Source organism: Saimiri boliviensis, chromosome 16 (assembly GCF_048565385.1).
Source record: "Saimiri boliviensis isolate mSaiBol1 chromosome 16, mSaiBol1.pri, whole genome shotgun sequence".
In the NCBI taxonomy this organism is placed as follows: domain Eukaryota; kingdom Metazoa; phylum Chordata; class Mammalia; order Primates; family Cebidae; genus Saimiri; species Saimiri boliviensis.
The window spans coordinates 3,993,540-4,020,570 of record NC_133464.1 but is presented as its reverse complement, the minus strand read 5'-3'; the positions used below and the strand labels follow the sequence as shown (position 1 = coordinate 4,020,570).

The 27,031-nt window shown below is 44.8% G+C and overlaps 1 long non-coding RNA gene across 4 annotated transcripts in view; it reads right to left on the bottom strand.

Moving 5' to 3' along the window:
* LOC141581584 (uncharacterized) overlaps nucleotides 1-27,031 on the bottom strand; it is an 81,759-nt gene that overhangs the window by 37,468 nt on the left and 17,260 nt on the right. For 3 of the 4 annotated variants that reach the window (XR_012514275.1, XR_012514276.1, XR_012514274.1), the window contains exon 2: nucleotides 817-1,343. This is a non-coding gene — a long non-coding RNA (uncharacterized LOC141581584). The remainder of the gene's footprint in view (nucleotides 1-816; nucleotides 1,344-27,031) is intronic. The other variant, XR_012514277.1, reaches the window with a different exon arrangement.

The following is a 27,031-nucleotide window of genomic DNA, read 5'->3' as shown; positions in this document are numbered from 1 at the left end:
CAGGATTAAGAAACTCACTCAAAACTGCACAACTACATGAAAACTGAACAACCTGCTCCTGAATGACCACTGTGTTTATTTTCAAAAATGCTAAAATGTTCTATAAACTTGTCAGAACATAAACATTCCACTCACATTCAAATTATATCAATGAAATCAGGGTAATTAAGGTAATAGTGATACTGTTCTAGCAACCTTAGAAACTTTCCCAGAAACAAGCCTTTCACGTGGATGGGTAGTTCCTTTCCCCAGAAGGAGCCTGAGGCAATTAACATGACACTAAATCAGACGCCATCCAACCAGGTCCCCACTGGAGATCTGGTGTACACTATCCATCAACTGTCTCAAAGATCAGAGACCAAAGTTCACTTCTTTAGGTCTGCAGAACAGACATTCTCCGCCATCATATTCTATTTATTCCTTTGGCCTCAAGGGAGATGATATCTCAGTCTATGGAGGTAGTGGGGCCGCAGTTTTTGCACCTTTGGCTGAGGTCAGCGGATCGCATACCAGCTACCAAGATTTCTACTTTCCTGCTGATGGGATTTCAGCAATTTGACATTCCCACCCAAGTCACCACAGAGCACAATGTTGAGAGGTGTGACCCTGTTTCACAGCCACCAAGAATAACATAACCAAAGGCTACTCAATGTTGGGCACCTGTCTCAGGGTGAAAAAGGTAAAGCTGACTGGATTGGCCACATACAGATTTCCAGGGAAAACTCATTGGCTTCTTCCTTCTGCACAGTTCTGCCTTTCTTGGCCTAGTTCTATGCTCAGGAGACCTACCTGCCAGTCACTCAAATGGTTACTTACGTTGTGGGATTATCAAGCATTTCTTGTGCTTTCCATTAAAAAATTGGTTTGGTCCCAAGATGAGACAATCCGCTGTGCTGACTCGTCGTTTTGTTTGTGTCCTCAGGGGATCTTATGTTTCAAATGTGGTGCACAAAGTGCCCATTAGAAGGAAAATTTCTTTCCTTTGCATTTATAATGCCGACAATTAAATACTCTAAAAACATAAAAAAATACTTTTTAAGCAATGGAACAACAATGAAAAGGAAAAATGATACATTCCACAAATGTAGATGGAAGTTATGTCGAGGGAGTGAAATTCTGACTGGTTTTGTTTCCATTTCCCAAAATGTAGTTAAACTTCTTGTGAAATTAATAAAATTATAGCATTGTAAGAACTTTCATCTATCTCCTGACATCTCAGTTTGTTTGCAAAAGTGTGCATTATGACCTTGAAGGCTGGTGGAGATACGATGATAGTACTATCCCACCGAAAGGCGAAGCCATTCTTCTGATGGAATGGAGATCCTCCCGCACAGTCCAGCTTCCTATAAAGAACAGATAAAGAAAGAATTCAGGCCCAGAAATAAAGTGGCTTTCACGTACAGAAAAACGCTCCTTGTACAGAGCACCTGAAACTGCCAAATAAAACATATATACAAATATATAGGTATACTTACATTTCAAGTGCCTGGTTGCCTATGTAAAAAGTAGGAAATCTTTGGATGGGAGAAAGGATGATAAAGTACCAATAAAGAACGTAAGAGGGCCAGTAAGACAGCATTTTATATGGACATTACTCAACCCCTCCTAGCTTAAATCATGGTGTTTAATGGATGTCAGGACAAGAGCCTCAAAAAGGGAGGTCACATCAGACTCCTGAATGAAGCTGGACCCCTAAAAGGTGAAGCACCAGCAAAGACAGATGGCAAACATACTCGTCTGTTTTGATTTTGGCTCTGGGTAGTGGGAGAATAAAGAAATGTCTCTAATGACAACCCATCTTTCTGTGAGCTTGAAGTCTCATCGCATCCAACTCTTGTAGCAAGAAAAAAAAAAAAAAAAAACTTAAGAAAAAAAGCAATAAACTGGCATAAAGTGTTTCTAGGGACCTTATAATTTTCCATAAATAAGGTCACAAAGGTCCTGAAGTCACAATCAAATATTGCAAAACATGTAAGGAAAAAAATTATTATGAGGAAAGTCAATGGATATACTGACTCTTTTTATGTAGAATAAAGCCCATGGATATTGCAAATATTAAAATAATTATCTAAAGAACCAAAATAAAGGTGTTTAATATTTTAAGTGTATATTTTTAAATAACAAAACTATACATTGAGAGGAAAAGCTTTAAAAATTAAACTAGGAACAACCTTATTCAATACATTTGACAAATGGAGAAACTAACAAATTTGTTGAAAAAAAAAATACAAATTGTCAAAACTAACTCAAGAAGAAATTTAAAGTGTCTGAATAGTCATCAACCCACTAAGAATACTTACTCAGTTCCACAAAGAAAACATCAGTTTCAGGTGGGTTTTATAGATAAATTCTACCAAACATGGAGATGTTGTAGAAGTTAAAAATTAATCATAACAGCCAATTCAAAATAGCCAAAAGAAAACCATTGCTTGAGAAAGTAGATTTTTATAAATTGCCCCAAATGCAGTTCATGGAGACAAAGATACAGAAAATATAAAACAGGTTAAGAGACACAGAGTGAGATTGTCTAATATGCATTTCATTAGGGTCCTAGAAAGAGAATAAATAAATGTGAGAGAGCCAACATTCAAAGAGAGAATGACTGTCGATTTTCTAAAATTAATAAGAGACACAAATCTTCATATTTGGAAATTCCCAAGAGTTCCAGGCAGTGTAGTCAAGAGATGTTCACAGTAAGGACACCACAGTAAAATGATAGTACACCAAAGACACGGAGGAGATCTTATGGGGTTGGGGAGAGAACATGTCTGTAAAACAGTAATAGTTAGACAGACAGCTGACTTCTCAAAAACAGTGGAAGCCAGACAACAGTAAATACATCTTCAAAATTCTGAGTTGAAATAAGGATAAACTCAGACTTTTAAAAAATGATATTAGTAATCAAGAGCTTAAGCAGGCAAAACATAGGAAAGATAAAGAAACTGGAAAGCTTGATCTAATGAATGTAATAAAGAATACTGCATTCAAAAACTGGAAAATGTTTATGCTTTCCAAATATACATGGAATATTTATGGATATTGGTCACATGCTGGTTTAAAAACAAACCAGACAAATTTCAGAGAATCAGCTTGATCATGTTCTCTAATCTAAATTCAAATAAATTAGAAATCAAGGACAAATTAGAACACTTCTAAATAATTTGTGACTCCAAAAAAATATATACTAAAAATATTTAGGGCAGAATGATAATAAAAGATATTATTATGTGACTTAAACATGTAGAATGCAGTAAGACATTAAGTGTAGAGATATTGATAAGTTTTTGAACGTATTAAAAAATATGGGCTAAAAAGAAATTAGCTAAGCATCCAACTTAAGAAGTTAGAAAAAGACTGAAAAAATTAAACAAAGCAGAAAGAAATAATAGAAAGAGAGGATATAAATGGAAGATACCTACATGTGTATATAACAGAGAGGATTTAACTAGAAAAAAGATGATTTTTTAACAGACAAAGTGACTCATCCCCGACAAAATTGTCAGTTAAAAAATTGAAGGCGCAAGTACATGAGAATGGAAGACAAAAGCAGCATATTAGAGATGAAAGAGATCTTTTTTAAAAGTTAGATTAAATTGCAAAAATGCAAATACAGTCAAAAACAGGAAAAAGTAAACAAATTCCTAGAAAATCATAGATCACCGAAGTTGACTCAGGAAGAAAAAAATCTAAATCATCGTGTAACTGTTAAAGATATTGAAATAATCATTAAAAAATTCTGCAAAAAGAATTAACCATTTCATGTGGGTTTTGTGAGTAAATTCTACCAAATGTTTAATAAATAATTCTACTCTTATACAGACTCTTTCAGAGAACAGAAAAGAAAATGTCCCCAAATCAATTTTTAATAATATATTGTTGTTACAGAACTAGACTAATAAGAAAAAACATCGATGTTGGTGATAACAAATTAAAATAGAAACACAGTGTAGAAAAATGTATGGGCTACAGCAAAAGCAGAACTAAGAGGGAAATTTATAATAAACACATACCTAAAAAAAGTAAAAAAAACTTTAAACAACTTAACAGTGCACCTTAAAGAACAAGAAAAGCAAGAACAACATAAATTCAAAATTAGAAGAAAAGAAAAACAAAAATTAGAGCAGAAATAAATAAAACTTAGACTAAAAAACCCACAAAAGATCAATAAAAGAAAACTTTGGGGTTTTTTTTGTTTGGGTTTTTTTGTTTTTTTTTTTTTAAAAAAAAAGCAAAATTGGCAAGAAATTAGCTTGGCTCGAGAGTAGACCCAAGTAAATAAATTAGAGGTAGAAAAGGAGACGTTACAACTGATGCCACAGATATTCAAAGAAACGTCAGAGACTACTGTGGCCAACTACACGCCAATATACTGGAAAACCTAGAATAAATGGACAAATTCCTAGACATGTACAACCTACCTACATTGAGCCATGAAGAAAGAGAAAACTTGAACAGACCAATAACAAGTGATAAGATAGAAACAGTAGTAAAAAAGTCTTCCATCAAAGAAAAGCCCAGGGCCTGATACGATTACTGCAGAATTCTACCAAATAGAAGAACCAACTTCAATTCTACTCAAATTATTCTCAGAAAAACTGAGGAGGAAAGAATGATTTCAAACTCATCTGAGACCAGCATTACCCTGATGCCAAAACCAAAGACACATCAAAAAAAGAAAAATAGAAGCTAATATCACACATGAATACAGATGTAAAAATTCTCAAAAAAAATACTAGCAAACCAAATTCAACAACACATTAAAAAGATCATTCATTATGATTAAGTGGGATTAATCTCAGGGATGCAAGACTCGTTCAATGTATGCAAATCCATAAACAGGATACAAAACATTAATAGAATCAAGGGCAAAAACCTTATGATTATTTCAATAAATGCCAAAAAAGCATTTGATAAAATTTAAATTATTTCATGACAAAAATTCTTAATAAATTTGATACAGAAGGAACATACCTCAAAACAATAAAGGCCATCTATGACAAACTCACAGCTAGATCATACTGAATGGGGAAAAACTGAAAGTCTTTCCTCTAAGATCTGGAATAAAACAAGACAGCCACTTTCACCCCTTTTATTCGATATTCTACTGGAAGTCCAAGGCAGAGCCATTAGTCAACAGAAGGAAATACAGGGCATCCAAATTGGAAAGGAATAAGTCAAATTATTCTTGTTTCCAGATGATATGCTCATACACACACACACACACACACACACACACACACACACAATGGAATATTATTCAGCCATATAAAAGAATGAAATTCTGTCATTTGTAGCAACATACATGACATGCATTGAAATGGAGAATATTATGTTAAGTGAAATAAGCCAAGCATAGAAAGACAAATACATGTCCTCACTCATATATGGGAGTATGTAAAAGAGAGAAGTGTGAATTATTCTGGGGGATGTATGTATGGAAGTACACAAGCTTCTGTTCCAGTACAGACACAGGCCTCCAGCTTTTTAACTACCCCTGCAGGATGCACACAGCCAATTTAAAAATCAATTTGCAAACCAAAGATTAAGGCCCAGAGCCACACAGGGATCCACCCCGCAGTAGGCGTTGCCAAGGCAGGTGGGGGACACCACGGAGCTCCAGTTCCTCCTTAGATGCCTGTCAAGGTGATGAGTGGTCGGGTTGACTCCTTTTAGGGAGGACAGAGAAGGGGAGCTTTAACCAAGAGAACCCACAGCAGACACTGAAAAACATCTCTGCAGCACTGAGATCCCACAGTTCTCAGACAGGAGAGATGAGGTCCTACCTCCCCTCCCACTTTTCTTAATCCTCTTCAATTCATAGCAGAGAGTAGCACTAAGGCACATAATTAATCACCACCATGATTTTCTTCCTAAAACACTCTCATCTTCTAATCACATCATGGCACAAACACGTGGAGGTGGAGCTAGTGGTCTGTAGCCAAGGTGTTCTCCAGCCCCAGGGAGTAATCACACTTGGTGAAAGAGACATGGAGGGTTAGGACACAGCTGATCAGGGAGACTCTGGGATCTTCTGTCTTCTTTTAGGTTTTTATTTATTTAGTTCTGAATTCACATATGATAAAACCCACTGGTTTGGTATACAATTCTAGGAGATTTGGTGAATGCATAGAGACACATAACCACCACCACAATCAAGACACAGAACAGCTTCATCACCCCAGATTATTGTACATGCTGCCCTTCTGTGGCCAGCCCTGCCCTACTCATCTCTCCTCCATCTCTGTTGTCTTTTCCAGAAAGAAAGGTTTATCCATCAATCCTGTTGGATGAGTTAACAGTGTGTTCCTGTTTATTGCTGAGTAGTATTCCATTTCATGGATGTACCACAGTCTGCTTATCCATTTGCCCACAGAGGAGTTTGTTTTAATAGGTTTTCAGTTAACCTATTAATTTGGTTTAATAGGTTTTCAGGAGTTTGGTTTAATAGTTTTAATAGGTTTTCAGTTTAATAGGTTTTTGGTTTAATAAGTTTCAGTTTGGTTTAATAGGTTTTAATAGTTTTAATAGGTTTTCAGTTTAATAGGTTTTTGGTTTAATTGGTTTTCAGTTTCAGTTTGTAATAATTATGAATAGAGCCACTATAAATATTTGAACACTTAAAAAAATGTAGGTATAGTTTTCCCTGTTTTGTTTTTTTAAACTTGTGTAAGCAGGTAGGTGGGCTTGCTAATTTGGTGGATGTATGTTTAACTTGATAAGAAGTCATCAAACCACTATCAAAAGTGGCTGCACCGCTCTACACTGGCACCTTTAGTGCCTGAGCTTCCTTCTTTTGCATCCTAGCTGGGACATGGTATGAGATTTTTAACTTTACCCACTTGTGGTGGCATCACCTGGCAGGTTGGACTGGCATTTCCCTAATGCCTGATGATGTTAATGCATCTCTTCATGTGCCATTTACTATCAGTATATCCTGTTTGATCCTTTCTTTTGCCCATTTAAAAAAAGTCTTTGGCCTGGCACAGTGGCTCACATCTGTAATCCCAGCACTTTGGGAGGCTGAGGCAGGCAGATCACTTGAGGTCAGGAGTTTGAGGCCAGCCTGGCCAACATGGTGAAACCTCATCTCTACTAAAAGTACAAAAATTAGTCAGGTGTGGTAGTGTGTGACTGTAATCCCAGCTACTTGGGAGGCAGAGGAAGGAGAATTGCTTGAACTGGGAGGTAGAGGTTGCAGTGAGCCGAGATTATGCCACTGCACTTCAGCCTGGGTGACAGAGCAAGACTCTGTCTCAGGAAAAAACAAAACACCAACACACACACGTGTGCGCACGTGCACACACACACACAACAGTGTTTATTTTTTAGAGAAGTGTTAAATTCACAGCAAAACTGAGTGGAAGGTGCAGAATTTCCCATATATCTCCTCCTCTTATCGTTAAAATTATCATGATTTTGCATTTTACACTTAGCTCTATGATACAGTTTGAGTTTATTTTTGTATTTATTACATATGGTTTTCTCATTATTTTAGCACCATTTTTTAAAAGATTATCCATTCTCAATTGATCTGTTTTTGCACCTTTGTCAAAAATCAATGGACTGTATTTGTGTGGGTCTCTCACTAGACTCTCCATTCTGTTCCATTGATCGATATGTCTGTACTGCTGCCGGTGCCAGACTTGAGTGATTGCAGTTGCTTTAAAGTAAATCTTGAAATCACATCATGTGAGTTCTCCACGTTTCTTCTTTTTCAATTTCTATTTTTTGGCTATTTCCCTGGCCCTCTTTTAACTAGCATTGTTCTGCTTTTATCTGCTTTATACAATGAGCATCACTGACCTGCGGAATATGCCCTAACTGACTCAGCCTGCATTCACATGGCCACATGGTTCTCCAACCCACTGGCCAGCTATACAGCAGGAACCCCCATCCCTGGGCACATGTTCCCATCTCGGACAGTGGGCTTCCCACCTGAAGGAGCCTCTGCTTACAGCTTCATCCTAACTAAACTCTCCCAAGCCTGAGACTTCCTGTCAAGCAATATCTCCAAAAAGTCCTCTCTGATACCTTCACATCACAACCGTTCCCCCTTCTCAATGCCTCTGAAGTGCTTATTCAGGCACTGCCTGATTCCTTGTCACGGATCTGAACCCTGGTGACCTGAGAATTGCATGTGGGAATTGGTAAACTACAGATTCTTCACATGCTGACCCTCTCTCTGAGAGTCTCCGTGGGTGGGTCCCAAGATACTGAACGTTTCACAGTGGCCAGGTGACTATGCAGGGTTCAGGCTTGGAACCTCTGCTCGGACGTGAGCCCTGAGCTGCTGGTATTGCTGGGTGTCTTTCCCGTGGGTCTGTAAGCATGTCTTGTCCCCACTTGTGCATGGAGACCTTATCTAGCCTTTTGTGTTCTGCTAAACTCTTTTTATGGTCTTTGATATCTCTATAGATCGTTTTTGACTGAAAACCATGGTTGTAATTTCAAAACTATACAGCATCACTGAGTAGTTGCAATGGAGATTGTGTGACCCACAAAGCCAAAGACATTTACTATTTGGCCTTTTACAGGAAATCCAACCGCTGTTTCTATTGTAGAAGGAGCAGTGACCCTCGATCCTGGTTAGGTAGCAGAACCCCATGGGAGCTCCCAGTGCTCAGAACTACTGAATCCCAGCCCCCAGGGGAATCGGTTTGAAAGTTCTCAGGGAGGCCCCCTTGCAGTCCACCCTGCCTTCATGAGAATGACGGGCAGGGCATGGGGAAGCTACTGAGGCCGCCCTGGCTCTGCTCCCAACTTGCCTGTGACCTTGGGTGAGTCTTCACGCCTCTCTACACTTCCGTGTCCCGTCACTAGAGGGGCTATTTGAAGTAAACCCTCTTGAAGGGTCCCTTCAGTGGGAACACCCTGGCAGCCTGTATTCTTGTAGCCTTTGTCATAATGAGGTTATTTAATGATGAGGTGCCTGATGCCAATGGCCTGCAGAAGCTGCCTTCACTGTGCCTGTGTTCAGTCCCCTAGAACTGTACACCAAACGAGTGATTTTACAGGACGTGCTCACTCTGTGCTCACTGTGTGTTTGTGACAACAGTGGTTTGGGAATGTTGTGTCTGCATTCCTCCCAAATGCATACACTGAAGCCCTAACCCCCAATACCTCAGAATATGGCTACATTTAGAAATGGGGTCTTTAGGCAGGTGATGAAGTTAAAATGAGGTTATTAGCATGGGCTCTCATATGGCTGGTGTCCTTATAAGAAGAGGAAATATGAACGCAGACAGGCACAGAGAGACAGCCATATGAGCACACAGGGAGAAGCCCGCCGTCTGCAAGCCGAAGAGAGAGGCCTCAGGAGAAACCAGCCCTGCCGACACCTTGATCCCAGCCTTCCCAGCCTTCCCAGCCTCCACAACCACGAGAAACACATTTCTGTGGTTTAAGCCACCCAGTCTGTAGTGCTTCGTTATTCAGAAGCCCTGGGAAGCTAATACAGGGGGTTTGGCCGAAGAAAAACAGTTGGATTTAAAACTGCAGTGTGCTGACGTCGGCTCCCACAGTGAACCGGAGCAATTCCTCCCGTGTGACCCCCGAGTCCAGCCTTCCGCCAGCCCAGCACCTCCCTCGGGATTGCACAACGCTTTGTCAGTTGAGCCACTAGCAAGTCCAGCCAGGTCTATTTGAAACGGTAAACAAAAACTCAGCCCCACACAATAGTGACATTTTCTTCCCTCATGTTCATTCTCAGAATCTTCCACCGCAGTTGGAACATATTAGTCAGAGTCCTTTGAAAGCTGATGCAACCTGGGCCTGGAACTCTCAGAACAAGGCGTGATTGTGCTAGTACCGGATCGCAGCGCCAGTGTGCCTGGTGAGCCAGCAACCTGCACGGTTGTCTGCCTGACTCCGGGAGAGGCCACCGCCCCCCTCCCCATCAGCACCCAGATGGCAGGACCTTCATTCCTGCTGCAAGTGAGCAGGCTGCCAATCATTCTCGGGCCTGCCCTTGTCCGCTGAATGCCAGAGTCGTAAATGTTCAAAGGCTGATCGGACCAGTACTCACTTCTATTTAGCACCATGTCTGGTCTGTGCTTCTGATCATCCTGCCTGCGCTGCCTCTAGGGGTTGTAGCTGGGGCTTATTTTCAAAGTTTTAATATGCTTAGAAATTTTAAAAAAAGAAAGAAAAAGAAAAAAAAGAAAAAAAAAAAAAAAAAAAACAGGATCCAGGCTGGAGTGTAGTGGAGTAATCACAGTTCATCCCAGCCTTGACCTCCTGGCCTCAAGCCATGCCTCCCAAAGTCCCAAGATTACAGGTGTGACCCACTGCGCTTGGCAGTTCTTAGAACTGGGATGTTCTTAGAACTGGGTTACACTTGCAATCTCATTCCCCAAATTCCTTCCGTCAAAAATAAGAGAAAAGGGGTCAGGCGCAGTGGCTTATAACTATATTCCCAGCACTTTGAGAGGTCAAGGCAGGTGGATCACCTGAGGTCAGGAGTTCAAGACCAGCCTGACCAACAGAGTGAAACCCCATTTCTACTAAAAATACAAAAATAAGCCAGACATGGTGTCAGATGCCTGCAATCCCAATTACTTGAGAGGCTGAGGCACAAGAATCACTTGAACCCGGGAGGTGGAGGTTGTAGTGAGTCAAGATTGCGCCACTGCACTCCAGCCTGGGCAACAGAGCCAGACTCCATCTCAAAAAAAAAAAAAAAAATGAAAGAAACAAAAAAGACAGAAAAGACCCCTGTGCTATGGAGAAAAGAAAGATCCTTGCTTCACCTATAAAGCCTTTAGGGGAAGGATTTTTTTTTTACTTACACTCCCATATTAAATACCTCATTATGACTTACTCCGGGGGCTGGATGAGCACCGCTGGTGTGGACAGCGCTCACCTTTGCTTCTCCTCCCCACTGCACACTGTCTGGTCATCATCCAGGTGGACCAGCATCTGGCATCTCAATAGGAGCAGGGCAAGAACACAATAAATGGAGAATTCCCCAAACAATGGTCGGGTTGTTTGGCCCTTCTCGTCATTTGAACTCCAAATAATTAAGGAATTTTTGTGTATATTTAAAACTGGCACTAAAAACAATATAATCTGAGAAGGGGACTTAACCACATACTAATTTTGCTTTACGAAAACAATGACAGCAAATGAGCCAGACCCTGTTAAATCTGTTTTCTGTTTGAAACGGCTTTATTACAAAGAGCTGGCTGGTTCTGAGTCTCATGTCATGATGCTAATGAGACCAAAAAGGAAAGAGAAGTAAGAGTGAGCATGCCCACCTTGTTTAAATGGGTCCATGCCAGCCTTGTTTTCATGGGAGCATGCCTACCTTGTTTTAATGGGCACATGCCCACCTTGTTTTAATAGGTGCATGCCCACCTTGTTTAAATGGGTTCTCCAATAACTGAGAGTAGGACTTCATTATCAACATGGCATGATATTTTTTAAAAACTTTACTATTAAGCAGCATAAAGCCTCTTTCTTTCCATATAAGAAGTCAGATCTTCAGGAGAAATGTCATGGTTCTCACGGCTTCAGATGGCAACTGGAGCATCTCCTGGTACAAAGCAGGACTGAATCCAGTGACCCCACAACTCTACAACATGGCAGCCCCCGAGTATTCCCGACATCCTGACAACTGAGAGGTCACTGCTAGCATTTTCTTTTCTTCTTGTAAGTTACCTCTTCTCAAAATGTGAACCTTCCATATGCCTGCATCAAAATCCCCTAGGGATGGGGTTAGCAATGCAGATTCCCAGGCCCCTCCCACACCTATGAAATCAGACAACTAGACTCTTTTCAGGAAGCAGGGACATGAGTGGGACGATCCGAATCTACAGATAAATAACACACAGAACACATTCATTCACTCATCATTCAATATCTTTCACCCTTTGCCAACCATTAATGATTGAGTCAGAAAAAAGAGCATTATAAGCATTGAAAGAGACACAGGTCAGTACTTCTCAAAGGAAGTGTGGTAAATGAATAATCTGTATATTTATAAATTCCCAAGTTTTCGTGAACTACCATGTGGTGCTACTGGGCTACTAAACAGCTCATACCATACTCAGCCTACCTCACAGATCCAACGATACCTAGTTTGGTATGTGTGTTTGGATGTCATAATGATGTCAGATGAGTGGAAACGTTTCTAAATGTTTACTCTCAATTTCTATACTTATGTCCTGTTGTGGAAAGATAGCCAACAGTTCAAGACCCGACAGGAGTTTATAGGTCACAGTTTGAGAAGCTCTTCTATAAATGACTTAGCTGCAAAGGAGGAAGCTTCCACAGCACTGGGCCAAGAGACCGGGCAGAGAGGTAGGGCGAACCGTGGCAATCAGGGAGACGGCACACGGGCACTGATACCAGGCAGGACAGTGCTCCTACTGGCCAAAGAGACTGTAAGGACAGGAAAGAAATGACTACTTAGAGAATAAATCCTGCAGCTATGTGACAAGGGGACCTGTTGCCATGACAAGCAGATTCAAAAGCAGCACAAAAAACGAGCACACGTTAGCAGACGTCAAGTAAGTGAGCCAACACCAATGAGAGAAGGGTTGAAGTGTCTTCAGCGTAGCAGAGAGGCACAGTGCGTAAATGTGTAAAATGCAAAAGCCAGGGTCAAAGAGTAAAAGGTCAATGACTGACAGCAGCATGTACTGCCAAAAACTCTTTGTATTCTAATGAAAGAAAAATGATAGGTAGATATTACTAAGGCAGGGAACCAAGGGCCAAGAGATTTGCATTCTACTAATTATGCTACTAACCTCTTGAACTTCCTGGATGATTTGGGAACCTCTCTAGGCTTCAGGGTTTGTTTATTATCTTTTCCTTTTTTTGAGACAAGTTCTCATTATATTGTCCAGGTGGGAATGCTGTGACTATTCACAGGCACTATCCCACTACTGATCATCACACGAGTTTTGACCTGCTTCACTTCTGACCTGGGACAGTTCATCCCTCCTTAGGCAACCTGGTGGTTCCCTGCTCCCAGGAGGTCACCATATTGCATCAAACTTGGTGCAGACACCCGATCAGCATAGGGCACTACAGCTCAGAACTCCTGTGCTGCCCGAGCCATCCTCCTGCCTCAGCCTCCTGCATAGCTGGGACTACAGGCACAAGCTACCATACCTGGTTAGGGGGTTTTATTTTCATTGCAAAGTAGGTGCAATGGTTATTTTTGTGTGTCAGCTTGACCAGGCGACGAGGTTTCAGGTATTTGGTCAAATACTATTCTGGATGTTCCTATGAGGGTGTTTTTGGAAAAGCTTAACATTTAAATCAGTGGGCAGAGGAAAGCAGATGGCCCTGCCTGATGCAGTGGACCTCATCCAAACAATGGAAGCCTGGAATAGAGCAAATAGGATGACCCCACCCCACCCCAAATAAAAGAACGCTCCTCGTCCCTGGCTGCCTTTGAACTTTGACGTCGGGTCTTTTTCCCTGCCTTTGGACTAGAACGACACCATTGGCTTTCCTCGTTCTCAGGTCTTTGGACTTGGACTGGAAGCATTTTGTCAGCTCTTCAAGATCTGCAGCTCACAAACTTCAGATGTTGGGACTTAGCCTCCGTAATCACACAAGTCAATTCCTTATAACATAAACAGAGATTAGATATAGATATAGAAATAGACATAGATGATATGGATATGTGTATAGTGTGGATATAGATACAGATGACATGGACATAGACATACATAGATAGAGATAAAGACAGGTACAGGTACAGGTGTAGGTGTGGATATGATCTCCTGTTGGTTCTGTTTCTCAGGAGAACGCTGACAAAGACAGCCAGGATATAAAAGAAAGCATAGGGGAAAAAATATATTTGACCTTGAGATAGGCAAAGATTTCTTAGGACAGAAAAAGCAAAAAAAATTTAAAAAATAGAAATATTTAACTTTATCAAAATGAAAAACATATACTCTCCAAAAGATGATATTAAGAAAATTGAAAGAAAAATTACAGACTGGGAGAAAATATTTGCAAAATTACATATCTCATAAAGAACTTGTATCTAAGAATATATAAAAATCCCTTTAATTTGAAAAAAATAAGAAAGAAGAGGAGGAGGAGGTAGAGGTGGAGGATGGGGGAAAGGGTTGGGGGAAAGGAAAAGCCATTTTTTAATGAACAAAAGATTTGAAGATTCACTTCACCAAATAAGATGGCAAATAAATACATTAAAATATGCCTAATACATTTAGTCACTAAGGCAATGTATATTAAACTACATGAAATAACACTACACATTTACTAGAATGTATGAAATGTAGAAGATTGACCATGCCAAGTGTTGATATGAATGTGGAGGAACTGGAACTCTCACACATTGCAGGTGGATGTGCAAAATGGCACAACCAGTCTGAAAAATATTTTGGCACTTTCTTAAAAGTTAAAACTGCACTTAATATTTAACCTAGGAATCCCACTTCTAGGTATTTGTCCAAGAGAAAGAAAAGCCTATTCCTATTCAAAGGCCCGTATATTAGTATTTATACCAGATTTATTCATAACAGCTCAAAATAGAAAACAATCCAAATACCCATTGAGTGGTGAATTCATACACATACTGTGGTATGTCCAGTTCATAGAATCTTGCTCAGAAATGAAAAAGAAAGGACTCCAATCTCAGAACCAAGTGACTGCAAATCGAATGCATCATATGAAGTAAAAGAAGCCAGCACAAAGGACATCATACATCATGGTTACATCTCTATGCCACTCTAGAAAACACAAAACTAGGGTGAGTGAAAGCAGCCTCCAGGCACTGAGGGTCAGGGGAGCAATGGACTGCTTGAGGGAAATGTCAGAAATGATGGAAATCTTCCCTACCTCAATTGTGGTAGTGGTTATACAAGATATACATTTATCAAAACTCATCAATCTCTGCACTTGAAAAGAGTGAATTTTAGTGTATTCAACCATACTTCAATAAACTGACCCGAAAGTTTGAGTTTACTGAATCCAGTGACCAACAAGTTTCCCCCTGGTGTTGAAGACTTGGGCTTCTACTGCCTGGCCCACTCCATCTTCCACCAGACACACCTCCAGCGCCAACACCCCCACTGTAGATGGATGCTTTATTCTCCAGATGTTACCCCAGAGCCCTCATGTCTTTTGTGTACCCAACCCAACTCAAGACCATTCTGGAAAATGCTCCCTCTGGTATCTCCAACCTTTTCCATGGTTCTCTTGGTGCTCCTATTCTATGAACACAACCTCCCCTGTGATCTCAGCCCAGGGTTCCCTGGGACTTGCTTCCTTGAAGAACCAGCTGTCCCAGCACCCTGACAGGAGAAGTCTGTTCCTTTCCTCATACCTCAGGACCTCAGTCTGAATGTGGAGATGGTGTGTTCACACAGATTCCTCCTCCAGCCTCTGGGGAAAGTCCCCGTGGCCCTGATGCCATGACACCACTAGTTTTCATCTGTTACCCCCTTGCTCCCTTCACTCACCAAAGCACCGGCAGTGGACCCTCACTGTGCTGAACCAGACAGGATCTCCACCTGGGCTCTTGATGACATGACTCAACTTCCTCCCAAGCTTGGTGTCCAACACCTCTCAGCCACATGAACTCCTCATCCCTAATCACCTTCACCTCTGCTCATTTTCAGCTTCTGGCTTCATGGCCATACTGAAGACCTTGGACCACCCAGGAATGTTGAACCTGTGATATCACAAATTGAAACTTCCATCTCTGATTGTAACTTCCTGTTCTCTCGGGTTGTTGCTTTCATTGTTCCTGGTTCCACCGCATTCTCTGACCGTCCCACCCATCACCTGCTCTACTCTGTCCCACCAAGTAGTCCATCTGGAGTCCTGCTCTTTCTGGAGTCCATGCCCGGACACCTCCCCTCCCCCCACCTCCTTGACGAGGACCCACCTCCCTTGTATGGTTGTGTGTCTGTCCCACCTGCTTCACAAACCTCAGCCAGCTCAGTCCTTGCCTACCCTTACTTTATACTATAAAATATGGCAAAGTGACTTGGCTAATTTGAGCTGTTATAACAAATTGCCGCAGACTGGATGGCTAATCATCAACAGAAATTAATTTCTCACCATTCAGAAGGCTGGAAATCCAAGTTCCAGATGCGATTTTGGTCAAGTTTTGGTGAAGTCTCTTTTCTGGGTTGTGGAAGGCCAACTTCACCTTGAATCCTCGCATAGTAAAGAGAGGGCAAGAGCTCTCTAGGGTCCCTCTAATACAGTCACCAATCCCACTCACGAGGGCCCATTCTCATGATCTAATCACCTCCCAAAGGTCCCACCTACTACTAATAATACCATCATCATGAGGTTAAAATCAAGATACAAATGTTAGGGAAGACGCAAACATTCAATCCACTGCACAGAGCAGATGGGGTCACCAAAATTTCAGGGTCATCAGCCTCCACTGGGATCCCAAATCTGATCAACAGTTTGAAGAGTCTCTCACACAACGCACTGGTGTGAGCTGGAAGCTTTCAGGAAATAGGGAAGAAGGTGATATCACAGGAACACAGACAGCTTGGGCTTAATGTGAGAATTGCCTGTGGCCAGGGACCCTTTAGAGCTCACCTGAGTGCCTTCCTCAGCAGCGAGCGGCCCGCCTTCTGCAGTATGGCACCTGGACCCTAACGGCCTCCATGCAGAGCAGCTTCAGCTCCTAGGGAGCATGCTCACAGGAAGCCCTCAGGGTCCTGCTTTCTCTCTGAAAGTGACTGTCCACGTGGCTCCTCAATGAAATATAGAGCAACACCATCACCATTCCTATGAGAAATTCTCCTGCAGCTGCCGTGGTTTTAAACTATGTCCACTAATTCTTCAGGACCCTTCCCTTCACAGCAGGAGCCCAGCTCCCTCCCCTTCAGTGTGCAAGGCACTTCAAGATTCACTCCCAACAATTAGAACATGGTGGATGTGCCGATGTTTGACTTCAGAGATAAGATTAAAAGACCTTTGGCTCCCTCCTTCTTCTCTTTTTCAGATTGCTTGCTCTGGAAGAAGCCACCTGCCATGTCATGAGGAAGCTCAAGTAACCCCACAGAAAGGCCCATGTGGCAAGGAGCTGGCCTCCGCCAACAGCCATGGGTGTTAGCCCTGGTGGAGCCTTCAGATGACAGCAGCCTTGACTGACACCCTGACTCATGGAAGACCCTGAGCCAGAGCCACCCAGCTAAGCCTCTACCAGATTCCCAACCCACAGAAAATGTGAGCCAATAACTGGTTGTTGCTTAAACTGCTAATTTGGGAGTAAATTTGTTTTCATAGCAATAGATAACTAACACAGAAACGAAGTGCAGAAACGATAAAAGGATAGTGTAAAGTTTGGGGACGGAACAGGCCGGCACGGAGAATAAGCCACTGCTTCAGCCACGCTAGGAAAGTTTGCCAATCCCAAGGGAAGTGGGACTTACGCCTGGATTACCCCTTCTCCGTGTGCCTAAAGCAGTTTACCAGCCACCATATGCCATGATATGATTCACCTATGCTGTGCTTTAATCCTTCACGATTCCTTCATTCTTATCACACTGAATTCCAGTTGAAGAACCCCATTCTCACGTTATTACACTGGAGCATCTGCCAGGCTACCTGCCACACAGTCAGGACCCAAATAAAAATTGTACTTGGTTTGCACGATTCCATGGAAACTAACTCCTATCTCCATATTTCTCTTTTCCCCAAATAAGATGAGCAAATACATCTTTTATGACTAAAGAACTTCAGAAAGAATGGTGAAGGGAAAGAAGGCACTCAGATCCGGCAGGCTAACTGCGCTTTCTTTACATCTATGCGCAGCTGAGTGCCCTTCCTCTTCCCGCTTCCGCTCGGCCTCAGACACAGAGGTAACACGCAGGCCCTCACCCTTGCCCACACAGCGTGTCACTTTCGACTGGAGCAAAGAGCAGGGTTGTCAGCGGTGGTTTTGATAGAATGCTCCTCCCAGTTTCTCTTCTGCAGGTCTTTTGGAAGGCTCTGGAAAGCCTGGGGAATCTGTGCACCTCTGTGGAGGCAGCTGTCCTTGCCGGCACTTTGTAATCCGACCACATCAGAGATTCACAGATGGTCTTCATATCTTATTAGTGCGAGGTCCCTGCTGCAGAATGCTTTGGTCTCCAGGTGCACAGGCTCACAGGCGTGGGACATCAGCCCTGCACAGAGGCTCTGTCAAGCCCTGTCTCAGCCACAGCTAGTGGGTAAGAGCTGATTATTGAAAACCTTAACATTCCCTTCTTCCTCTTCATTCCTTTATTCACACCACACTTTTTTTTAAGTTAAAAAAAAAAAAAGAGTCCTCCTGTTTTATCTGTCAACTGAATATCTACCTCAGCCCATGATTGCCGTGAGCATTGCAATCATGATTAACCATTGATTCATAACTAGCCTAAGAACATGAACCCATCTGGGGAAGGTAATTATGCCTTAGCTTGACATCTCCAAATTGACACAGCTATAGACAGTTCCACAGGAAAACTAAGGAGATGACTAAAGTTTTTAAGGAGAAATTAGATGATGAGATTAAATAAACTATTTAGTCTGGAAATGAAGGCATTGAGGACTGCTTTATGCCTTTGAGCATCAGGAAACCTTCCGCCTTGGTTTTCATGGAGGATAGGCGTGAGGAATTGAGTTTATACATTTGTCTGATGAGGACAGTGGTAATAACAGACAAGAGAGTGGGCTTCTTGAGGGAGTGCAGTGCCCTGGGAAACGCTGGAGACTCTTCATTTAATTTTTTGACTTTTGTTTCTTATCATGGGGTAGCTGTGATATCATCAGATTAATAGAAGCTCATGTTGTGTATTTTCCAGACACAAACTAATATACTTGTGTGTGTGTGTGTGTGGCCTCCTTTTACAAACACTACGGGATTACATTCTGCATACAGTTCTACAGCTTGTTACGTTCCTTTAACACAACATATCTTCGTCATGTTTATAGCTAAGTATCTGTATCTCTACCTCATTATTTTAATGCTTAGACATAGACGAAAGCTTGGGCTTTCATCGTAGATACAACATCACTTATTTAACCACTGCTCTATTGATAATCCTTTATCTTACTTTCATTTTTTAATAGAACTCACGCCCACATCTTCACATACTTTTTATGAGTGTATCCATAGAAGAAATTTCTAGAAATGCAATAAATTCCTAGAAAATGAACAACTAGAGAAAAGAGACGTTTATTTTTAACCCCTTGTAACTTTACATACACGTACACGTATCTTCGGACTTTTGTTTAAATAAACCCGGAGCTTCCAAATTGAGCTGGCATCAGCATCTCCTGACGGGCTTGCTAAACACTGATTGCTGGGGCCCAGGCCAGAGTTGCCAGTTCACGGGATGCGGGATGGGGCTCCAGAATCTACACCTGGTGACGTGGTGAGAGTGATGCTGCCGGTGCTGGGGCCACTGTCTGAGAACACCGGCCTCAACCCTGCAGGTGCCTCTGGGAGGGGGACAGTAACACCTCAACATTCGAGAGCCAGCGCTAGTGGTCTGTTGGTTGCTTGGTTGGTTGGTTGGTTCGTTTTCCAAATGCACTGGGTCTGTGATTGTGGGAGCCCACCTTCAGGCTTCTCTGCCTGGGCCTTGCCAGGTGAGTGAGAAGCTGGTCCCTTGAGGAGCGGTCCAGTCTGGCCCATGTTACGCAGCCTCGTGCCCATGCCCTGGAGCTGGCAAGCTGCCCGACACAGCCTGCTCCCTCCCAGAGGGCAGCCCTGTGGTGTCTGCTCATGGTGTCTCAGCAAGCTGCTTCCCTGGGGTCTCAGCAGATCGTTCGCAGAGTTTTCCTCCCACCTTTTTTATGATGTCCAAGGCATGACCGCAACCACCACCACCAAAAGCCTCCCATCCCTGACACGCAGCTCCTGTTATTTTAGAAAAAGTCTCTCCTCACAGTGTGGCAGGAACACCTCCCCTAGTTTCCCTTCAGCTTTATCTTCAAAGATATCTCAAGGCCTGCCAAGCATTCTGACGTCATGAGATTAGACTCCACTGTGTACTGGCGAGTTTGCGTTTCTTAGAAGTCATATTTTAAAGCAAGGACAGGGGCCATGCGGCAAGAGAGACAGTGTGAGGCCGGTTCCCTGTTCCCAGGGCACAGACCCCTATGACATTTGCTCTCTTGAGGACTTAGCACGAGCAGGCAGACGCAACTGACCAGCGTACCTGAGTGTAAAAGTGGCCCAGCCACTCACGGTGACACTTAATTGAGTGGAATGAGTAGCCAGAATTCAAGTCCAGGTTAATGAACAAGTCTTGCTCTTTTTCAAGACCTCAGCTTGAAGCCACGTATATGGCCTTTGCTCAGTGTCTCCTTAGTAACCATCGTGGTGCCTCACATGGTGAAAGCTTGGCAAAACTTTGAAGGACTTCAGCACACATGGTCTCATTCATTCTATAAAGTCAAGGTGTTTTTAACTCTCCTACCTACTTCTTCGGAATACAACAGAGCCTGAATGGCCTTAGAAATAACTATCTTTGGAATCACGTCTCCACCTCTTTCCACGCATTGTAACCTCACAGCATCTGTGTGACGGAATGTCATTATTGCCCCATGGTAGAGGTACAGGGAGTGAGGTTGGAAGGAGTTTTGACTTGTCTGAAGAAACTTAGCTAGAGCATGAAAGAGCTCATTCTGAACCCAAGTTCCAGGTGCTTCTGTCACTGTTCCGTTGGCTTCTTTTATTTCTGTTATATTGTAATTACTAAGAATAAAGACCTAACATTTACTAGGTGCCTCTATGAGCCAGGTCACATAGTAAGGAATTGTACATGGATTACTTCAGGGCGAGCTGAGAATCCACTTAGGAGATGGGTCCTACTAGTATTTCCACTCCACAGATGTCTAAACTAAGGCTTAGGTGAGTTAACTCACTTCCACGAGGCCACAAAGCCAGCAGTGATGAGCCATGATGCCTAAGTCAGCGCTCTGTCTCCAGAGCCAGTGACGGGTCCTGGAATGACTGGTACACAAACTACTTCTCAAGTCTCTATCAGTGCCTCTCATTCATTTCACACGCAAGGCGGTTTTCAGAGGAAACGGCAGGAATTGCGTAGGCTTATGTTCACCGTGGGTCAATGGACTTCTTCCCGTTGTTGCATGGCTTGAGGACTGGTCTCCTCTTTTATGACAACAGTCATACCAGATGTTTCACAAGTGAATCACAGAAGTGACAACATAGATCAAAGACACCCAGTTAAAGATGACAGTGTAGAAATGCCAGGTTTTCTGGGAAGGGGTCGCCCAAGGGAAAGAATTGAAGATTGAGGGTTGATAGGAACAGCCCGTGTTCACAGTCGTGATTTTACAAAGCCGCAGAATGTTTCTGGGGGACGTCAGCCGTCCAACATGAGGATGAACTTCATTCCCCGACATCCTGCCTGGCGCAGGATAGAGCTGTGATTATGTGGGCTGTCCTTTGCACGGTGACAGGGGCTCCATCGATGAGTAACAGGGGATGCCTCCAAAGGCTACGCTGACTCTCGGAATTGCTTGGAATTTCAGGGTCAGAGAGCTGGGGCTGGAGCACTGATCACACCTTGAGGCTAAAGGCAGTCCATGCTCTGAGGCGAGGAGCTGCAGCTTGGACTTGAGCCCTGGAAAGGTGCCCAGAGGCCCCACATGGCAGAGCAGGCTGGGGTCACGAGCAGAGACAGCTCTTTACTGAGACCAGCTCCAAGACAGCTCGCGCCAATAAGGAAGCAGAGTGGCACTCCGCAACGCCTCACCTCAGAGACCTTCCGGGTCCTTCAGCCTTCCTGAAGGAATACTGAGCCTCTGCGGGGCCCTGAGATGTCAGGGCTGAGCAGGTTCTAAAACAGAACTCTCGGTCCTGAGCAGCAGAAGATCAGACGAGAGTGAGGACGACCCCAGACTGAGCTGCCAGTGAGACTCAGAAATGTGCTCAGCACCCAGGGCACAGGCCGGCGGGCAGCCGCGCCTGACACTTTATTCCTTTGCTTCATGTCATTTACTGTAATTTTAATACTCTCTGGTTACACATCGTCTCTAGATGTCATGATCTGGAAGGTCAGCGCTATGGGTGAATTGCGTCTCCCAGAAAGCCAAGTTCAAATCCTAAACCATACCTGTGAACAGGACCTTATTTGGAAACAGGTCTCTGTGGGTGTCATCGAGTTAAAAGAAGGTCATGCTCATAACCTGAGGGCTTCATCCAGTGACGAGAGTCCTCCTAAGAGGAGGAAAATTATACAGAGACACACTCAAAAGGACACACAGGGAAGACGCCACCTGGCCACAGAGGCAGAGACGGGCGCCATGTGGCTGGAAGCCGAGCAGTGCCAAGGACTGATGCCAGAAGCAGGGCAGACCCTTCCCGGAGCCTTCAGAGGGAGCACGGCGCAGGAACCCCATGATTGGGAACCTTCAGCGTCCAGAACTGTGAGAAAACACCTCATGTCAGGCCTCACAGGTGTGGCAGTTCACTGCCGCGGCCTGAGCGCGCTAGAATCCTCTGTAGGAGGATAGCGAGGCTCAGAACACCATGCCTCCACCATGCAGACCTTCCTTGCAATGCCAGGTCCTTCGGCACCCCAGTGCACACGGGGCATAAAGGGTGTTCCGCGCACTTCCTGCGGCCGCGCTGTCTCGGCCCCGTGCTCAGGGCTCCTTGGCGATGGGACCCGGAGCCTGGAATGGATGTGGCAGCGTGGATCCAGGAGGCTCCCCGATCACACGCGTGGGGCAGTCGGAGGTTCCAAGTGTGCTGCCAAATGCCTAGTGGAGGTGTCGGAGCTTCCAGCCTTCAGAGTTACTCTCTGTGGACACTGGTACGTCATCAAAGAGGCTGTTGCCTCTGAATGTCAGTGGCACAGTCTAGCAGCGAGTGGGCCTCGGGAACATGGGGACCACTCATTTAATAGACACGTGGCAGGCCAGCGCAGTGCGGGCAGCTCCTGTCAGCACCCTGGGGCAGCACACAGGCTGGAGACTGTGGTCCGGGGATCAACCACCCTGGGAAGCAAAACGTGCTTCCCACCATTCCATGCACTGAGGCGCCATTAACAAGGCCCTCGCAAGCAACTAGGCCTGGCCCAGGCAGGGCCGCCACTTCCGTAAGCTTCAGAGCCAAAGACAGCAGAGGCCCAAGGGAGGTACCGCACCAGTGTGAGAGTGTGAGTGTGCAAAAGAACACACGTGTGTGAGTGTGTGACTGTGTGTGACAATGTGTGAGTGTGTAGGTGAACGTGTGGCATGCTGTGATTGGGAGAGTGTGGACCGGGGGCAGTGGCTCACGCCTGTAATCCCAGCACTTTGGGAGGCCGAGGCAGGCGGATCACAAGGTCAGGAGATTGACCTCGTGATCAATCTGACCTCATGATCAATTGACCTGGTCATGGTGAAACCCCATCTCTACTAAAATACAAAAAAATTAGCCAGGTGTGGTGGCGGGCACCTGTAGTCCCAGCTACTCGGGAGGCTGAGGCAGGGGAATGGCTTGAACCTAGGAAGCGGAGTTTGCAGTGAGCTGAGATCGTGCCACTGCACTCCAGCCTGGGTGACAGAGCGAGGCTCCATCTCAAAAAAAAAGAGAGAGAATGTGTGTAACATCGTATGTTAAGTATGGGAGAGTGTGCATGTGAGTGTACATGCATAAGTGTGATCAAGTGTGAGCATGCGAGTGTGAATGTGTGTGAATAAGTATGCGTGTGTGTAAGGATGTGTGTGCATGTGTGAGGGTGAGAGAGTGTGTGTGCGTGCGACTGCCTGTGTTGGGGTGTGTGTATGTATGAGTTTGCAAATGAATGTGCATATATGCGGGTATAGATGTGTGTGAATGTGTGTACACGTGAGTGTTTGTGTGGTTGTGTGGGCGTGTACATGTGCCTTTGTGAGTGTGGCTGTGCAAATGTGCACCTGTATGCAGGTATGTGTGTGTGAGTTTGCGAATAAGTGTGTGAGTGTTCATGTGGTCGTGTACATGTGAGTGTGTGTGTGATTGTGTGGGGCGCATGTGTGTGAGTGTGAGAGTGCATGTGTGGGCGGACTCTGGCAAATGGATGGGAGCCCCAAGAGGCCCAGGAATGAGGCGGGCCAGGCCGTGAATGCAATTCCAGCAGGGATGCCCTCCCAGCCCAGCCGGACGTGGACGGTGCGACAGGCCTGCTCTGCCTGCTTTGCGTGGAGTGTGCTGCCACCCAGGGGAAGGCGTCCGGCCAACATGGCAGGTTGACACTGGTCTTGGGTGGTTTCTGTCTCCAGGCTCAGACAAGACAGGATGGATGGGGTGCAGGGGCCGGGAGTCAGGGACTAGCCCCAGCAGAGAGAAGGGGAAGGCGCCAAGACCCGAGGCGCAGGCTTCAGAAACACCTGGACTATCTATCCTCACCAGTGGGACCTTGTCCCCACTCCTGCCATCTGAGGTGCTTGCTAAGGGTGTTAGAGGACACCAGGACAGAGGCGTGGCCTTTCTCCCTTATGTGTCCCCAGAGTGATCTTACTGGAGATTAGGTCTCCAACAATGCCTTGAATTTAAGGAAGCTGCATTTTGTTGTGTTGTGTGAAACTGCAATGCTACACTGAGGAGCCTTGGAAATTCACGTCACCACACTCCCTAAGATGCTGGGTTAACTACTGGAGCCTTTTGTAGGAATAAGGAAACCCACTAACTGATTTTCCCACAAATCTCCTGGGTGTCCCAGGGTCTTCGAGCTCAGCCTGAGAGACAATTTCACCAGCCTCTGGGACAAGAAATTCATACATTTCTATCTTCCTCCAATTCCAAGAAAAGGTATCATTTAAACTACAGCCAATTCTAAAAGCTCACTTCTTTGCTCATGGCAGTGACGTTCTTCTCCTTCTTTCTTTAAGATCATTTGTTCAGACTTTTATGTGCTGCAATACAGATTTTAAGAGCTCATCTGCATGGTGCAGCAGCTGCACCTTTAGAGGAGCATGATCCTGATACGTAAAAGGCAGTTTCTGCAGCAGAGTGCTGCTCCACGCAGGGCCCTGGCAGCGCTCGAAGCTCCCACTGCCGAGCTGTCCTGCAGGCCAGGCACGCACGCCTCTGCCTCGTTCCTTCCTCTATGGAGACGGGCAGCTGAGTCAGGCCTGCATGCACTCCCAGAAGCTGCCACGTCAACCCCCAGCCTTCTCTTTCCAAGCTCTAGCTACTCTTGTTTCTTTCCCTCCGTGGAGCTCTCATTTCCCTCCTGTCTAACCCATGAGACACCAAAGTGCTCCTCAGTCCCAAGCTGTCAGCTCTGACCCCTTGGTGGGGTCTTCCGATGGAAATAAACTAAACAAACAAGGCAAACCCCACCGGGAAGAAAAAGTCCAAGCGATGCTTTAGACTCCAAACACACAGGGATTTAGCATGAAGGAGGGCACCTGTCAATAGCAGACTTCCTGCAGAGTGGCCAGAAGACCTGATATTGACAAACGCCCCTTTTCACCTGGTATGGACAGGCACCCAGTGGAAAATAGACATTATTGCTTAGGCACTGATGAAAGAGCATGCTTTGAAAATAGCAATAAAACAAGGCAAACTCTTTGCTGTTTTCAAAGTTAGAATCTCTTACTACAGAGTCTAGGATGGCCATATTAGTGGACTATTAGGTGCAGTGGCTCACCCCTATAACCTCAGCACTTTGGGAGGCCAAGACAGGCAGATCACCTGAGGCCAAGAGTTCAAGACCAGCCTGGCCAACATGGTGACACCCTGTCTCTACTAAAAATATATAAAAAATTAGCTGGGCATGGTGGCAGGTGCCTGTAATCCCAGGTACTTGGGAGTCTGAAGCAGGAGAATCACTTGAACCAGGGAGGCGGAGGCTGCAGTGAGCAGAGATTGCACCATTGCACTCCACCCTGGGCAACAAGAGTGAAACGCCATCTCAAACAAACAAATGAAACAGAATACTAGCGGACTAAGAGACAAGGCCGGCCAGGTGGCGGGCTGGGTGGCAGGCCAGAGCAGTGTCCCACGTGGTGCTGCCCTGTCTCTGCTCACCCGCTTACTGTCCCCTTGGCAGCCGTCCCAGAACCTTATCCAGTGAAGACTGAGTCCTCCAGCCCCAGCCGAGCCCTCTGGTGACTGCAGCCCCCATCACCATCTTGACTGCAATCTTAGGAAAAGCCCTGAGCCAGAACCTCCCAGCTCCGCGGCTCCTAAAATCTTGAGCCATAGAAACTGTGAAGATAAATGGTTTTGTTTTTAAAAATTATAATACATTAAAGACTGGGCATGTTGCTGTCCTTTAAGACTGTAGTATCTCCCTAATTTCCAAACCTCCAGGCCTTCGTAGGCTGTGTGAGTTATCTGCTGCTGTATAATAAAGCACCACGAAAGTTACCCACTTCAAACAACAAACATTCAAGGCCCCACAGATTCCGTGGGGTGGGAATTCGAGAGCAGTTAAGCTGGGCGATTTGTATGATGTATGGTTTGTAAGGATGAGGAAGCCGGTGGGGCAGGAGACAACTGCCAGTGAAAGACAGTTTGTTACAGTTCCAGGAAGAGGGGCACAGGGGCACGCCACACCATGGGAGGCACCTAGGGAAGCTCCAGGTGGCTCAAGGGGCAGAGAGAGCAGGAGACCTGGGCTCTTGCCTTTACTGTGTTTTCTGTGGGAGAAGTGAGAAGTCACTGTCAGTTGACTTGGGGGTGTCTGTCCTCAGTGTCTGCTGCTGGCCCCGGGACACTTAGGGTGGGTGGGTATTGGCCAAGAGTGAGCAAGCCCTATAGAGGAGGTGGCTGTGGTGTGGGCTCCAGGCCCGTTTACATCCACCGTGTGCTCGAAGCGGGTTTGCTGTCTCTAGGACTGAGCGAGCGCTGGAAGGGGCAGGCTCTCTTCTGTCAGTAAGGCCATGTGTCAAATTGTCAGACTAAAAAGGTGCGATGAATACAGGGTGTTTCTGTCTCCTGGCGACTCAAGAGGTTGCAATCCAGATGTCAGGGAGGGCTGCAGGCATTTGGAGGCTTGGCCGGGCCGGAGGACGGTGTTTGATGTCATCCCCCTGCTGCAGGCCGGAGGCCTCAGTTCCTTCCCCCTTGGCTTCCTGCAGAGGGCTGTGGGGTGTCTGCATGCTA